This window comes from Palaemon carinicauda, unplaced genomic scaffold (genome assembly GCF_036898095.1).
Source record: "Palaemon carinicauda isolate YSFRI2023 unplaced genomic scaffold, ASM3689809v2 scaffold24, whole genome shotgun sequence".
Classification (NCBI taxonomy): domain Eukaryota; kingdom Metazoa; phylum Arthropoda; class Malacostraca; order Decapoda; family Palaemonidae; genus Palaemon; species Palaemon carinicauda.
In genome coordinates this window covers 451,897-468,522 of record NW_027170031.1, presented here as the reverse complement: position 1 = coordinate 468,522, position 16,626 = coordinate 451,897, and the positions used below count along the sequence as shown (strand labels likewise).

At 35.7% G+C, this 16,626-nt stretch overlaps 1 long non-coding RNA gene across 2 annotated transcripts; it reads right to left on the bottom strand.

Moving 5' to 3' along the window:
- Nucleotides 1-774: 774 nt before the first annotated feature.
- Nucleotides 775-15,561, bottom strand: LOC137636141 (uncharacterized). Of its 2 annotated transcripts, XR_011042954.1 has the most exons (6): nt 15,468-15,561; nt 12,805-12,911; nt 12,196-12,316; nt 7,739-7,846; nt 5,297-5,426; nt 775-2,916 (listed from the first exon to the last, which is right to left on the bottom strand). It is a non-coding gene; the product is annotated as an uncharacterized lncRNA (long non-coding RNA). The 2 variants fall into 2 exon arrangements; XR_011042955.1 differs by lacking the exons at nt 12,196-12,316; nt 12,805-12,911 and having other exon boundaries at nt 15,468-15,538.
- Nucleotides 15,562-16,626: the final 1,065 nt, after the last annotated feature.

Here is a 16,626-nt window from a genome sequence, read left to right as displayed (position 1 = left end):
CCTGAGCAACTAGAAATGAACGCCTCTGACAGACCACTATGGCGCTCACTCTGTAAAGCTGGAGTCAATCAACTTGAAGACACCCGGAACCAGGCAAGACAACAGCGCAGGGAGAGAAGACAAAACCGTCGAGATCGGATACCCCCGGTCAACCCAGGCCTGAGTTGCCAGTTGTGTGGCAGAGTGTGTGGATCCAGAATTGGTCTTCACAGCCATGCAAGATGGCACCAACGACAACAGATCTAACTTCATCCCCCATCACAGCGAAGCAGAAGTCGTCTTCGATTCGAAGGGCAGCAATAAGCTAAGCTAAGCTAACTCTTGCGGTTACAGTACATCACACCGCACTTCATTTTCTGCTCCTCCTTTCCAGAGGCAGAAGATGCTGGAGAATGCATAATAAACCCTCGAAAATAGCGATCTAGAACACTAGATGAGCAGGGAGAAAGACCGTGCGAAAGCGCTACTGAAATAGGAATGAGCCACCATTTGAGCCCTGTAATAGTAGGGGAGGAAGGGTAACCTTGATAACGGCTCCCCTTCAATTTCGCCACTCTTCCCCCTCAGAGCGAAAACTCGATTCGGGGTGAAGATTGCTGTGAGTCGTATAAAGATATACACCCCCTGATATTATGCGATATGCTTAAGAAAAATTTTAGGGATACTCGCGCTAGGAGTTAGAATTCTGGAGACCTATGGTCAATTTTCTGGGAGTATCACTGTAGTCAAATATCCCTTAGAAAGCTGTCTATAGGAAGCTTCTATCAGGACGACATGGCCATCTCACCCAAAAATAGATTTTTCGCTTTGCTTTAAAATCCGTTAATTTAACAATTGGTCTACATGCACCGACAGAAGATTCCCCTGATAATGAAAAGGTTAGATTTTATGATGAACTATAAGGTATCATTTATCAAATGCAAAAAACACGACATCATAGTTGCAGGTGATCTAAGTGCCAAAGTGGGTTTGGAAATTCAAGCATTTGCTACAGCAATTGGTAAAGAGAATAGATTAGCCTCATTTGCACTTACCAAAGGTCAGAAAATTATATTATAAAATATTGGTTAATCCTACCATTAGCAATACACGATTCACATCCCCAAACTGAATTGTTTGAAAAAATGCAACACCCCTCAATGTGGCAATTTCTTTATACATACATACATATACCCAGGCACTTCCCCCAATTTTGGGGGGTAGCCTAATGTAAAAAATAAAAAATACTTGGAATAGACTTCCAGTGGATGTAGTGAACAGTAACACAATAAACAAGTTCAGGAATAAGTTATACATACATAAATATACCCAAGCACTTCCCCCAATTTTGGGGGGTAGCCTAATGTAAAAAATAAAAAATACTTGGAATAGACTTCCAGTGGATGTAGTGAACAGCAACACAATAAACAAGTTCAAGAATAAGTTAGACAAGATCATAAGAACTCTAAATGCTTAAACTAAATCGCTCGACCAAAGAGCAAATGGAGTCTCCGCGGATGGACTAAAAAGTCTATGAGACATCCAAAATCCTTTTAACTCCTTATAACACTGTGGAGACACTGGCATAACAGCTTATATACTGTATATGACAATGGGTAATTTACCAACAACTACAGATATATTTTTCAGTAACATTTCTTCATTCTATAACAGTATACTCTTTTAACTGCAAATACATGTATATCTATGGACCATTGCATTTGAAATAATGGTTTGAATTGAATTATCATAGGAGGAACTATCTTCCAATGTACAGAGATACACAAGATCATTAGATAATAGAACACAAACACCAAATGTTTAGACAATTGTTTACTATATTCTTAAATTATTATCCTACTTCCAGATAGTCTATTTGATTCATTTTTTTTTTCAACACTTGACAATTTACATGACTACAACAGAGGCAGAATGCTGCTTTTTCAACAATGAAACCATAAAAACTTTTCTAAGTACTATGAATTCGGATAGACTAAATGCACTTGCAACATTTTCCATGGAGAAAAAATTCCTCAGTTGTCATCCAGAGATCAAGAAAATAATTGATCTTTTCATTCAAATTAAAATAAAAAAAAAATGAATTTAATTTTCAAATAAATGGATCAAGCTTAAACAGTAACAATTTAGGTTAAGTAATGAGCCGCCACTGCCCTAAGCATTCCAACACTAAATGAAAGACAACTTGGAGCACAGTTTAGAAACCTATCAATTAGCTACCAGGCATATGCATATGACTCACATAAAAGTTCCAAAACATTTTACATTTTAAAGCAATTCAACCCTTTTACCCTCAAAGGACGTACTGGTACGTTTCACAAAAGCCATCCCTTTACCTACATGGTCGTACTGGTACGTCCTTGCAAAAAAAATGCTATAAATTTTTTATTTTTTTATTTTTGATAATTTTTTGAGAAAATTCAGGCATTTTCCAAGAGAATGAGACCAACCTGACCTCTCTATGACAAAAATTAAGACTGTTAGAGCAATTTAAAAAAAAATATACTGCAAAATGTGCTGGAAAAAAAATAACCCCCTGGGGGTTAAGAGTTGAAAATTTCCAAATAGCCTGGGGGTAAAAGGGTTAAGAGGACCATGAATGAAAATCAGTACTTTATATAATCTTGATGATTTACAAACTAAGAGAGGACCCGTCTCTAACTCTCATTCTGAGCTGCTGAGGCCTGCAACAGTTGCAAGTTTCAGTAACCCTTTACATAATTAAGGAACTATCAAGAATAGTTTAGTTTTGGAGAAACGTTGTAAGACATAAAATCCGTGACGATCCATCCGTTCTCTTCCTCTCTCATGTCAGTTGCCTTTCTTGGGTGGTGACGGCAAGTCATCTTTAGTATCGCCTTCTTGCGTTGCTTTCAACCGTACAGCCTCGTCACATTCTTCTATTGACGTCAGCAGCACCTGAAAAAAAAATTTACAGCACTTATAATTCGTCAAGACATAGACATTTCAAAAACTGTTGAACAAGTCCTAATAACACTAAGAATATATTGGATGACTATAATAGAAGATTGTTTAGGAGCTGCAAGGCTGGCCGGAGAAACAGGGCTGTTTACGAATCACAACAAAAGGTTGTTTTAAATTCATTTGTACAATACGAGAAATTAAGCCAAACACTGTACAGTAGTTTTAATAAGTGAGGAGATTTAAGATGTGCCTTCAAGACAAATTAAACATGAGTTGGTTTCATCCAGTAGAAGTCATGATTGATTGAAATCTATTGTATAAGAAAATGGAAAAATAAAGATTATCTGAAATACAGTTACTATACATACCAGATTGTGGAATGATCTTCCTAAAGAAATAGACAATTTCATTTTTACATCTACAACATATTACTACGCTAACTCGAAGAGTGAGGTTTCTACACCATAATTCAGAGGACTTGTTTCCAAGCTGCTGTTCGTATGTGCATTTCATTTTTACCGCACAGTACTGTACTTAATGATTTCTTTTCCCTTGAATCACCCTCTTCAAATGCAAGTACTTTATACTACGAAGAGGGGCTTTACAATGTGCTGGTCATATTTGTTTGGTCCAAAATAACATTATTACTATCATCATCATTAACCCTTTTACCCCCAATGAACGTACTGGTACGTTTCACAAAACTCATCCCTTTACCCCCAAGGGCGTACCGGTACAGCCTCGCAAAAAAACTGTTCTTTACATTTTTTTGCATATTTTTGATAACTTTATGAGAAACTTCAGGCATTTTCCAAAATAATGAGACCAACCTGACCTCTCTATGACAAAGATTAAGGATGTTAGAGAAATTAAAAAATATATATTGCAAAATGTGCTTGAAAAAAAAATGCCTGTGGGTTAAGGGTAGGAAAGTTCCAAATAGCGTTGGGGGTAAAAGGGTTAACAATATATGAACCATGTATTTTTTACAACTGGTTATCTTGTGTTTTATCAATCTCCCAACGAATACCGCGGCAAATGCCCCGTTCGTGACACAATTACAAGGATCTCAGTGTGAAGCTGGGCTCTTAGGTGAATATTCCATAGTGGCATAGATATATCTTGCTCCCCCCAGATTGATATTTTAGTCTCAGAGCTTTGAATCTACAAAAATTATCTTCATTTTCTAATTACTTTTTCATAAATATGCAACTTCCAGTGCACACTTGTTTTCTCTTATTATTATTGTAATTATTATCATTAAATGCTAACCTACAATCCTAGTTGGAAAAATAGTATGCTATAAGCCCAGGGGCCCCAACTGGGAAAATAGTCCAGTAAGGAAAGGAAACAAGGGAAAATAAAATATTTTAAGAATAGTAATAACATTAAAATAAATATTTCCTATATAAACAATAAAAACTTCAACAAAACAAGAGGAAGAGAAACTAGAAAGAACAGTGTGCTCGAGTGTATCCTCAAGCAAGAGAACTCTAACCCAAGACAGTGGAAGACCATGGGACAGAGGCTATAGCACTACCCAAATTCTGGCCACAGCTTCATCATAGTTTGCAGAATCAGCAAGTCAGTTTGAAAGCTCCATTCCTGGACAAAGTAGCAATTTGTAAAGGGAAGAAACGAACACTGCAAAGCGTTTTTGTAAGGATTCTTGTGTGCCAGGTCAGGCACATGTGCAATTTTCAGATCAGTTCCGTAATCATGAACAAACAGTGAGAAATCAAACCATTGTCCTCTCAGGTAGTGCCATAGCCTTCTACTGGCTTGGGGTAGAGTTCTCTACTTGAGAGTACACTTGGGCACACTATTCTATTATATAACTCTTCATCTTGTTCTTTTTTTTTTATTTCATAGTTTTTATATGAAAGATTTATTTCAATGTTGTTACCATTCTTAAAATATTTTATAATTGTTCATTACTTCTCTTGTATTTTATTTATTTCCTTTCCTCACTGGGCTATTATTCCCCATTGGAACCTTTGGGCTTATAGCATCCTGCTCTTCCAACTCGGGTTGTAGCTTAGCTAGTAATAATAATATATTTTCTTCTTTGTCATAACTTTCAAGTTTAGTAAAGTGTGTGCATATAATTGTGGTGTTGGTTGGTAATGGTGTGACTGTCAACGAATCCACTGTGAAGCCGATGGGGGTTGTAAACGTTACTAGGTTTACGTGTGTTGTTAGCGAGAAGTGGAACTGTGCACTCCTCTTGCAATCCAAAATGGTTTTGACATGTAAATTGTGTTCTTTAAGAATGTGCTTTAATGCTACAGTTGATGGGAGAAATTACTTGACGTTTGTTACAAGATATTTCTGATTTCTAGAAGATCCCCCGGGTCATTTCCATTTTACCTACCAGCTATCAAACTAAGCAGCATCTTTCTCTGGTAACGAGGGGACCAAGATGAGGCCCCAAGGCTCCGATTAGACTGGAAACTGCTGGACAAACATCTGGGGTGCCGTGAGAAGCCCATCTTCCACAAGATCTGCAAAACGAAGAAATAAACAGTACAGAAGGTCCTTAAACTTACAAATATAATAGGTTACAAGAAGCTGTTTGTAAGTAAAATTTAGTTAGATTTTGACTTAGGGTAAGCCTAACCTGGAATCCATGACTTTGATTTCCGACTAGAAAAGTCAACAAATAGTAAGGTTTCATATGCGAATCCTCGATAAGCAGGGGATGACTATATACATTAAACTGGAAGTGTTGAAAACTCAAATATTCCTTCGGCTTATGAATATATTACAAAACCAACCAATCGTTTCAAACTTTGGTTATAAAGTTACAGAGTGAGTTGTCAAATAAAGTGTATAAAACAAATGCACTACAGTACATCATTCAAGATAAATTTTGCTTCATTACTAAAAATCCAATGATAAAGAGAGTATTTATACTGAATATGTTAGTGAAACAGAAAAATTGCATAAGGAAAATAAAAATGAATCTTTCAGTCTCTAAACCAGTGTATATCTTCAGCATCAACCAAGCTGACCATTCTGCTAAATGCTAGTTTCATTTTTTTTTTTTTTTTATGGTATAGGCCTCTTTCCAACAACCCTTTACCTTATGTTTTTTTTTAAATGACTTTATTTTCTCGACAATTCTAGGCTTTCGAGAGTATGAAATTCTTATAGTGTCATTTACGTAAAATATTTCTAATATACTTTTAAACATGAAATAATTCCAGGGCTGTATAAAAATGCCTAAAAACCAAAACTATTAATGCTAAAAATCCCTCTAAATTTTAACCAGTGCACCAATCCTTTTAAAAAGACACTTTACTCCAATCCTAGAGTAATTTCTAATATCTAAAAGAATATATAAATCCAGGTATGTATAAAAATACCTAAAAAGCAAAGCTATTATTACTACAAGTTCCTCTAAGTTTTAACTAGTGCACCAATCCTTTTCAAAAGGGCACACTGTACTAAATGGAAACTGGAGAGCATTTGTCTGTCTGATGAAAGCACATAAAAATCATCTTGAATTTTACTAAATAATGATGTAGTTCTTTACTCCAGATATCAAAAATAAATTCTAGCAATATACAGTATGAAAAAAAAAGTATATTCTAAAAATTTCCTGAAAGAAAATCATTATGAAATAACAATAAATGGATAGAAAATTGCATTTACACTGATAAGCCCTTTTGACTACAGTAACCCTTTTACCCCCAATGGACGTACTGGTATGTTTCACAAAACTCATCCCTTTACCCCCATGGACGTAGTGGTACGTCCTTGCAAAAAACTGCTATTTACATTTTTTTTGCATATTTTTGATAACTTTATGAGAAACTTCAAGCATTTTCCAAAAGAATGAGACCAACCTAACCTCTCTATGACGAAAATTAAGGCTGTTAGAGCAATTTAAAAAATGTATATTGCAAAATGTGCTTGAAAAAGAAAATGCCTGGGGGTTAAGGGTTGGAAATTTCCAAATAGCTTGGGTGTAAAAGGGTTAATACTCCCTCTTGGCATGTCAGTTCCAACTTTAGGTCAGTCTACAAAAATGAAATCTTTGTTAAGTAGTTTTATAAGTGTACTTTACAGTACTGTACTTCACACAGAAGCTTAATACTGTATACGGATTATATAAAATGATAGCAGATAAGTAATGAAAGTTAACTTAAAAAAACTTAATAGATTCCAAGAAGCCGTCTGTAAGTCAAATTTTGCTACATTTTGTCCTAGGGTAGACCTAACCTAACTCACAGGCCTACGATTTTCCGCTGCAAAAGTCAACATATAGTCTAATTTCATATTGTAATTGCCGTCTTGCTTACTGCATTAACCCTTTTACCCCCGGGCTATTTGGAAATTTCCAACCCTTAACCCCCAGGGGTTATTTTTTTTTCAAACACATTTTGCATTACATATTTTTTTTTAAATTGCTCTAACAGCCTTAATTTTTGTCATTGTGAGGTCAGGTTGGTCTCATTCTCTTGGAAAATGCCTGAAGCTTCTCAAAAAAATATAAAAAAAATGCAAAAAAAAACTTAAATAGCAGGTTTTTGCAAGGACGTACCGGTACGTCCATGGGGGTAAAGGGATGAGTTTTGTGAAACGTACCAGTACGTCCTTTGGGGGTAAAAGGGTTAAATTAAATAATTTTGTCCAATTACAGTATTTCATTATGAAATTTTTATGCAATATCTGAAATATAAAATTTCAGTTGGAAATATGTTTGTATATCTGGATGTTTGTAAGTTCAGAGCCCTTTATAGAGTGAAAATCAACTTACATCGGGTCTCTTGGAAACCAATTAACTACATGGAACAGTATATTACCATACCTGGAAAAGCTCTGTGTTTGAAAAGTGTCCGAGCAACAGGATTAACGAGCAGACCGTGCAAGACACCATCTAATCATCGCAGTTGAGCCGATTAGTTTCTCGGACATCCTGAAAGAAGATGGATCATTCAGATTTACCAAGATTGATTGAAGATTGTTATCAAGTGTAAACAAGTACATAAGAAAAGACTCTTTACTAATAAAAGTAATAACAAATATCAGAGGCACAAGAATAAAAGATCTGAACGTCAATTTTAGGGCTATGAAAATGTCCATACCTGTTGTAATTACATATAAATATTATTATTATTAATATTACTAGCTAAGCGACAACCCTTATTGAAAATGCAGGATGCTATAAGCCCAAAGGGCTCCAGCAGGGAAAATAGTCTAGTGAGGAAAGAAAATAAGGAAACAGAAGTGTGACCGAGTGTACCTTCAAGCAAGGGAACTCTAACCCAAGACAGTGTGGTACAGAGGTTATGGCACTACCCATGACTAGAGAACAATGATTTGATTTTGGAGTATCCTTCTCCTAGAAAGAGGTGTTTACTATAGCTAGAGTCTCTTCTACCGTTACCATGTAGAAAGTAGATATGGAACAATTACAGTGCAGTAGTTATCCCCTTGAGAGAAAAAAAATTGTTTGGTAATCTCAGTGTTGTCAGGTGTATGAGGACAGAGGAGAATGGGGAAAGAATAGGCCAGACTATTCGGTGTATGTGTAGGCAAAGGAAAAATGAGCCGTAACCAGCGAGGGATCTAGCATAAACGGATTTTGAGCGAAGCGAAAAATCTATTTTTGGGTGAGATAGCCATGGCGTCCTGATGGAAGGTTCCTTTTTGGTAGCTTCCTTGGGTAATCACTACTAGGATTTTCCCAGAGAATTAAACCACAGGTTATCACAGAATTCTAACTTCTGGAGCGAGTATCTTAAGGGTTTCCCCTTAAGACATCGTGTATCAACAGGGGACACGCATGTATAGACGTGCCACATAGCTATCTGCACCCATACAGAGTTAACTCTTCAATATGGCGGACAGGGAGTGGCTGGGAGCTGAGCCGCAGCCAATCTAGATGTGGCGATATCGGTACTCGCGATGTAAACAGACGGACGCCATTGCTTTTGATGACGTCACGTCCATCCTCATTCCTTTGCTAGTAGCTCGCTTCAATGGACGTGTTTTTCCCTTTGTGCGACTTTATCTGCTTGCATCCTCGCCATGTCTCAACCTTCAGCTTCACCTTCTTCTGGAAAGTTGAGTACAAAGGTTTAAGTATTGTTTAAATAAGCTCTGACCTTAAAGTAAATCTTACTTTTCGAGATATTTGCATATTTGTGGCAGAGCTTTGCCAGACCGGTCAGCGCCATTTTATGACGCTGCTGTTGCTTGCATGCCTTATTTAGTTAGCCGCAACAGCCTTACCGGTATATAAATCACTAATCAGCGCTATTAGTTATTTAGTCTTCATAGCTAGGAACTTTATATCGTGTTTTTGACGCATTAGTTAATACTATTTAGCCAGTGAAGGGACCCAATAACTCTAGCGGTAGTATCTCAACAGATAGAATAAGCAGCATGAAGAGGAGATGGCAGTAGAATTGATATACGTAGATGGAAATAAAAAATCAAAGAATATCATTTTGTAATGAAGTTTCTCTTGTTTTAAGAACAAGAGATTTGTTTTCATGTCAAAACATATAAGATCAAAAGCCAAGATTATTAACGGCCAAAATACTACAAATTTTAAAAGAAAGTTGTATTTTTCTTAGCTATACAAACCTGAGGCCTTCATAAGGCTTACCTCCGTTGTTCTGTTACAACAAAATTGATGAAATATTGTGGGGCTAGCAACATTGTATGGTTGCAGATTATTCCCACCTGGCTCAGGGTGTCGGAGCTAGCTCCTTTGTTATCACTCTGTTCTTGGTCAGGACTTGTCACGTGAATGAGTTGGGAAATATAAATAAACTAGAGAGGAATTCAGTAGAGCGCAGTCCTCCGCCACAACAGCTTATTTCTCGACCTTTTGCTTGCCCTTAACCTTTGACCTTAACATGTATTAATTGGTATGGATCTTCATACACTCAAATATAAACCATGTTTGAAGTCTCTGTGACAACGATGTACGAAATTGTGGCTGATTACATGAATTGGACATTTTCCTTGACCAACCTTCCAAAATTTTATCATTTCCAGCTTTTTTACATAACAGTTCATCGCTGCAAGTTTCATTAATCTACAATTAAAATTATGGCCAGGAAGCTGTTCACAAACAGGGGGTAAAACATAACCTCCTTCCAATTTCGTTGGCGGAAGTAATGATTCAGGTTTGTATAGCTAGGAAAATTACAAATTACTTTTGAAATTAGTACAGTAGTTTGTTCCTACGCAAATACAAACGCTTGTCGCTTATATGGGAATCTTCCTTAGAAATTCTTAAGCTATAAAATTTAGGGCGTCTATCTAACCCCTAACCCAAAGTATCCATTCACGCTTGGCTCCTATGAGAGGCAAAGAGCTGGACTCATGGCCTCATTTGAAATAGAGGTAAGTGATGGAGTCACAACCCAACAAGTTTGGCCTTAAGTAAGAACGTCATCAAATTTATTGGACAATATATCTGCCCACAGTGGGGAGCTTACCTGCATACGTAGTCATCAATGTAGGTATTCCCAAGAGAATAAAGAGGAAACCATTCACTCTACTCTCATACCATAATAACAATGAAGTAATCGATGATGCAACAAAATGCTAGCTGTCCTGCAGGGGCACGGGTCTTTATATAAACTGTTGGGCGGCTACCACAGGACCTAAGGAGAAAGTATCCAGAGACCTGTACGAGCAGTCTTTCAAATGATATGCAGTGAAGGTGGTCTACCTTTTCATACGCCTGAGCTGAGTACCTGTGTTTCCAAGTGGTTCTTGCAGAATGCCAAGGTTGCAGCAATACCACGGATATCATTATTGTTTCTCAGAGCCAGAATAAGATAGTATTCTTAGTTATTCCCTTCTTGTTTTGACCTGTGCATAAAAACAAGTTAGGGATGCCTGGACAAAAGGGTGCAATCTTCTTTGAGGAAAGACAGACTGCCATTACAGGACATAATAACAAACTATCTGAATCATCAGTTACTTCCTTGATTGATGAAATAGAAAAGCAGTTAAATCGGCTGTCATTAATGGATTTTGGGTCTTAACAACATACGGTACCTAAATCTGCCTGAACAAAAGCTACAATGGCTCCACACTGTGTGTTAATCTTCTTTTAACTATGGGAGGTGGTTCCATCTACAGAGGGACTAGACAGTTATGGCACCTACCGGTTACCGTAGCTCTTGCCTTGGCAACCTCACTAAAGGCCTGTGTGATGGTAATTGATTTAAAATAAAGCCAATTACACCCATATGATCTGTTAGCGGGACCAAGCTGCACATATACATGCATATACAAAGGCATTTCCTTAATTTTGGGGGGTAGCCGACATCAAACAAATGAAACGAAAAAGGGGACCTCTCCTCTCTGCACATATACTGTACCATAAACAATAATCCTTGAAAGTAACTGTTGTTCAGTGGCTTAAAAACTCCTATAAAGATCAGCAAACAATTGTAGGCAGCCTTCAAAATAAGCTGATGGACATGGCCTTACAAAATGAGGAGGAGGACCGACAACTGAGAGACATTACCAGCTGATAGGCATGAACTTTCAAATGATGGAACATAGGCAAGAAAACACCTCAGCACCAACCACTATTGCCATACAGGTGATTGGATTCCATCAATCCAAAGTTTCCCAGAAAGAGGTTGCTTACCAACTTAAAATAAACAAGGCCTTGTCACTCTAGTTAATAACTGCATTAACCCTTTTCCCCCCAAGCTATTTGGAACTTTCCAACCCTTAACCCCAAGGCGTTTTTCTTTTTCAAGCACGTTTTGCAATATTTTCTTTTTTAGATTGCGCTGACAGCCTTAATTTTCATCATAGGGAGGTCAGGTTGGTCTCATTATTTTGGAAAATGCCTGAAGTTTCTCAAAAAGTTATCAAAAATATGCAAAAAAGTAATTAGCCGTTATTTGCAAGGAAGTACCGGTATGTCCATGGGGGTAAAGGGACGAGTTTTGTCAAACGTACCAGTACGTCTATTGGGGGTAAAAGGGTTAACCTCTTTGGCAATCACTTACTCGATCAATCCTTTGTCAACAATGTGACAGATTCAGTTATGTAAAATATTATCCCCTAAATTGTTCAATTTTCATTCACCTCTGAAGCTTTTACGAATGAATTAATAAATTTAAACAACTTTCAATTTTTCACCTATGTTATCACCTCATGCAGTCTACATATAATCGAATACAATGCCTTACATCTAGCCACACTGAAATTAGAAGGATAATTGGATAACTACCAATACCTAATGGGAAAAATGCATTCCGATTAAAAATGGTATTGTACCTGTTCTATAACTTAAGAGTCATCTCCCTGAACTGGTTGTACAGCTGCTGGCATTGCAAGACCTCCGATGAAGCTGTTGTCTTAACCGCTGCAACTCTGCTTCTCGCTGGGTCACAGCAACCTGGAAAGCTCTCATTAATGGTAAACTGATTCAAATATGAATTCCTTCTCTATTTCAATTTTTCTCGGTTAACAATAGGCATCTATACATGAGAGAAACTATACCTTATGTCATTCAACTGTCCATATTTCTAAAAAATCCCTTAAACACAAACATGGAATATCAAATGCTTATGGGCCTCTATTTTTCACCTCTATAAAATACCCAAAAAATTACTTCAATCTTTTTCAGCTCCGTTAATGCAAATGCCGTAACCTACCTTATTTTACTAAACCCAAAAATTTTTCAAAATAATTTGTAAAAACTGACAATTGTGTTTGTTTTTTCTTTGAAAAATTATGGAAATTTAATAACAGAAATATAATGATCAAATCCACTATAATCTCAAGAAAATATAACAAATATGAAAATACAGATACAGTACCATTGAAAAAATGAAGTGCTTTCAAAACTAGACAATAAAATCTTGCAAGTACAAAAGAACTTACTTTTAGCTGATTGATTTTAGCATCGACAGCAGCATGATATTTCTTCTGTATGTGAGATTTACTAGCTGTCCATTCTTCCGTATGGGTCTTCAAACCATCAAGGGTTTCTGTCAAGAAGAAAAATAAAATGCTTATTTTGCTTACCAAAATAAAAAATAAACTAGAATGGACACCCAGTAGAGTGCATACCTATGCCTATATCATATTGTATATCACAAGATAGCCAACTGAATTATGCACATTTCGGCATTAGTTTCATGCAAATCAGATAAAAATTGACCACGATATAGAAAAAAGGTATTTTTTATAATTCATGATCTTAACCTTGACCTATGGTCCAATCTCTTCCAAATTCTAATCAAATTGCCCTTGGATTAAGGCCAATCGTCTCACAAAATTTTATGAGATTCGGTAAAATAGTTTTTGAGTTATGCGAATCACAAACGCACAAACAGACATACAAACAAATACACGTCTATCAAAATATAACCTTCCCAAAAAGTTAGAGAAGGTAACAAGACAGCACTATAATCAAACTGGGCATTAACCCTTTTACCCACGATGGACGTACTGGTACGTTTCACAAAACTCACCCCTTTACCCCCATGGACGCACCGGTACGTCCTTGCAAAAAAACTGCTGTTTACATTATTTTGCATATTTTTGATAACTTTATGAGAAACTTCAGGCATTTTCCAAAATAATGAGACCAACCACCATGGACGTACCGGTACGTCCTTGCAAAAAAACTGCTATTTACATTTTTTTTGCATATTTTTGATAACTTTATGAGAAACTTCAGGCATTTTCCAAAAGAACGAGACCAACCTGACCTCTCTATGACAAAAATTAAGGCTGTTAGAGCAATTTAAAAAAAAAAAAAAAAATATATTGCAAAATGTGCTTGAAAAAAAAAATGCTTGGGGGTTAAGGGTTGGAAAGTTCCAAACAGCATTGGGGGTAAAAGGGTTAAGGATTTTGGATATGCTGCAGTTCTCTAAACCTAAAGCATCTTCCAATGGATTAAAAAAATTATTTTGTGAATTACACCTTGAAGCTTACAGTGAACCCTCGTTTATCGCGGTAGATAGGTTCCAGACCCGGCCGCGATAGGTGAAAATCCGCGAAGTAGTGACACCATATTTATCTATTTATTTAACATGTATATTCAGACTTTTAAAACCTTCCCTTGTACGTAGTACTGTTAACAAACTACCCTTTAATGTACGGAACACTTAATGCATGTACTACAGTACCCTAAACTAAAACAGGCACAAATATTAAAGGCGATTTTATATCATGCGTTTCCTAAACACGCCAAAAAGCACGATAAAAAATGGCAACCAATGTTTTGTTTACGTTTCTCTGATCATAATGAAGAAACAAACGCATTTACTGTAAACATCTGTGTATAGGTTAGTTTTTGCATCGATTATATTGATTATTCAGTACAGTATGTTGATTTTGTTATTACCAATATGTATATATATATGGGTTATGAAAAAAATCCGCGAAGTGGTGAATCCGCGATGGTCGAACCGCGAAGTAGCGAGGGTTCACTGTATATCGATTAAGTGAAATCTAATCAGCTGTGTTGGATCATCGGTAGGACTGTATAGTACCTTGCTTTAGGAGTAATTTTGAACACTGTACAAGCAAAACGGGATTTGAGCACAAAAATTAAAATGAAATTATTAGGACTACATAAATCTGCAAACAAAAACTGCTTTGTGAAAATTATTAATGAGAATAGCACATAAAGAGAAGAAACCATTATTCACGTAATTTCTAGGCCATTTTCTTGGATATTAGCTCGCATTGTCATCTTGACAGTACAGTTTAACTATACCATAGGGGCCTTTGTATATCAGCGGCCAGTTCCTCCCATGTGCATAGTAAATGGACACCAGCTCACCTAAACTCCCCCACCCTAACCTATCCTACAGGCCATGTCCTTACCTACTTAACTAATGGGGGGTTAATGCCCCCTGCAACCTCCTTACACTGCCGTATTCTTAGCAAGCCATCCTCATACATACAGGTGGCCGTTCTCATACATACACCCCTTATCAGTGCATTGTTCCGAGACACTTCATGGTTTGGCGAGTAGAAACAGAGTCACCAAACTGATAATAAGTCATTGGGGGTACCAAAGTATAGCTACCTTCCTAGATTGGGTTACCGGTGCAAGGGTATATATAAGCCAGTTACATGAAAATAATGCTTGTGCCTGTTCCTTATTATACTAGATTGGTCATTAACTTGCATATAACTATAATTAAAGCGATATATGATAAGAATTATTCATATATTAACTTCTCAAAATAATTATCATATAGCTTAAACTACATTTGTGAACCAGCCCACCACCCTATGACTATTTTCAATCAAGCCTGAACTACTGGCTTTGCTACAGTAAGATTACACATTCAATATTAATTATATATTAATATAAATAAGATTAAACTAATATATTAACAAGAAATTATGTTAATAATTAATAAATTAACACCTTTTTGGGCCCAAAAGTTTGTGAGATGGACGGGATTTTGGAGGAGCAAATTTCATCTATAATTCAACGAATTTAAGTCTATAATCTTCATATATATGAAAGAAAATTACTTTTATAAAGTTTTACAAATATTTACACCACTCTTACTTACCAAATTCCCATATATATTGGGCGCACAGTCATAGAAATACACTAAAAACGAAATTTTGTATTTTTGTTTACATTCATCCTGGTCGGGATCCAATACCGGGAAGAAAAGTAAAATTGGTTCCAATTTATAAATTTATATTTAGTTTTTTTAAATACTTATATATGCTTTATGAGAGTTTTCATAGTTTTTAAAAGATTTATATTTAAATTTTCAGTCTATTTCAATTTATTTTATGCTTTGTTATATTAAAATACAATAGGAAATATGAAATATTAATACATATGTTGGCATTATTTGGGCCAACTGAACAAAGGCCATTTTGTGTATTGTACTTCAGCCCACAGTATATTATCATTACTTTATCAATCATAATATAATATAAAGATTCATTTTAATACAATAAATATAATATTTTATTACAATTATTATTTTATTATAATGTTTTAATAAATGTATGCTATATTATAGTATTCACATATAAAGGACACTACTATTTTTTATATCTGACTGGCATTATTTCATGTGCTGTGATTGGTTGCTTTGATAATGACGTCATTAGCTTTCAAGCTCGTTATTGGTTCTTGAACAATGACGTCATCACCCATAGCGATTGTTATTGGTTCTTGAATAGTGACGTCATTATACAAAACATTCACTCTATTTACTTAAATACAGAAAAGAGAAGGGTGTATACATTATAAATGTAAGAATAGATTAATTAAATGTCTTTATATTAAACAAAAGTAGTTTAAAAATTACTATTTTTCGTGTATTTGATATTACAAAATATTCAATTCATGACGTCACATATTGAAAGCTCTTTGATTTGCTTGTGGGTAATGACGTCATAAATTAAAGATGGCTTCTTGGTGACGTCGTACCAAAACAAATAAACTATACATCTTTGGAATGTTTTATCTTATTATATTACTTTAAATAATATAAGTAGATGAAATATAAATCATGTAAATAAATTATTATTATATTTAAATACGATTTAGTAGAATTTATTCTGGATATTAGTTGAATTTGACGATTTAATCAAGATACTTACCTGGATTAAAGCTATACCCATGACGTCATAGAAACTCTATCCCTTTATAGATAGGTGCAAAGCTTCTAAGCTTATTCTTATTATTGTTTTCAAGTTTATATTATC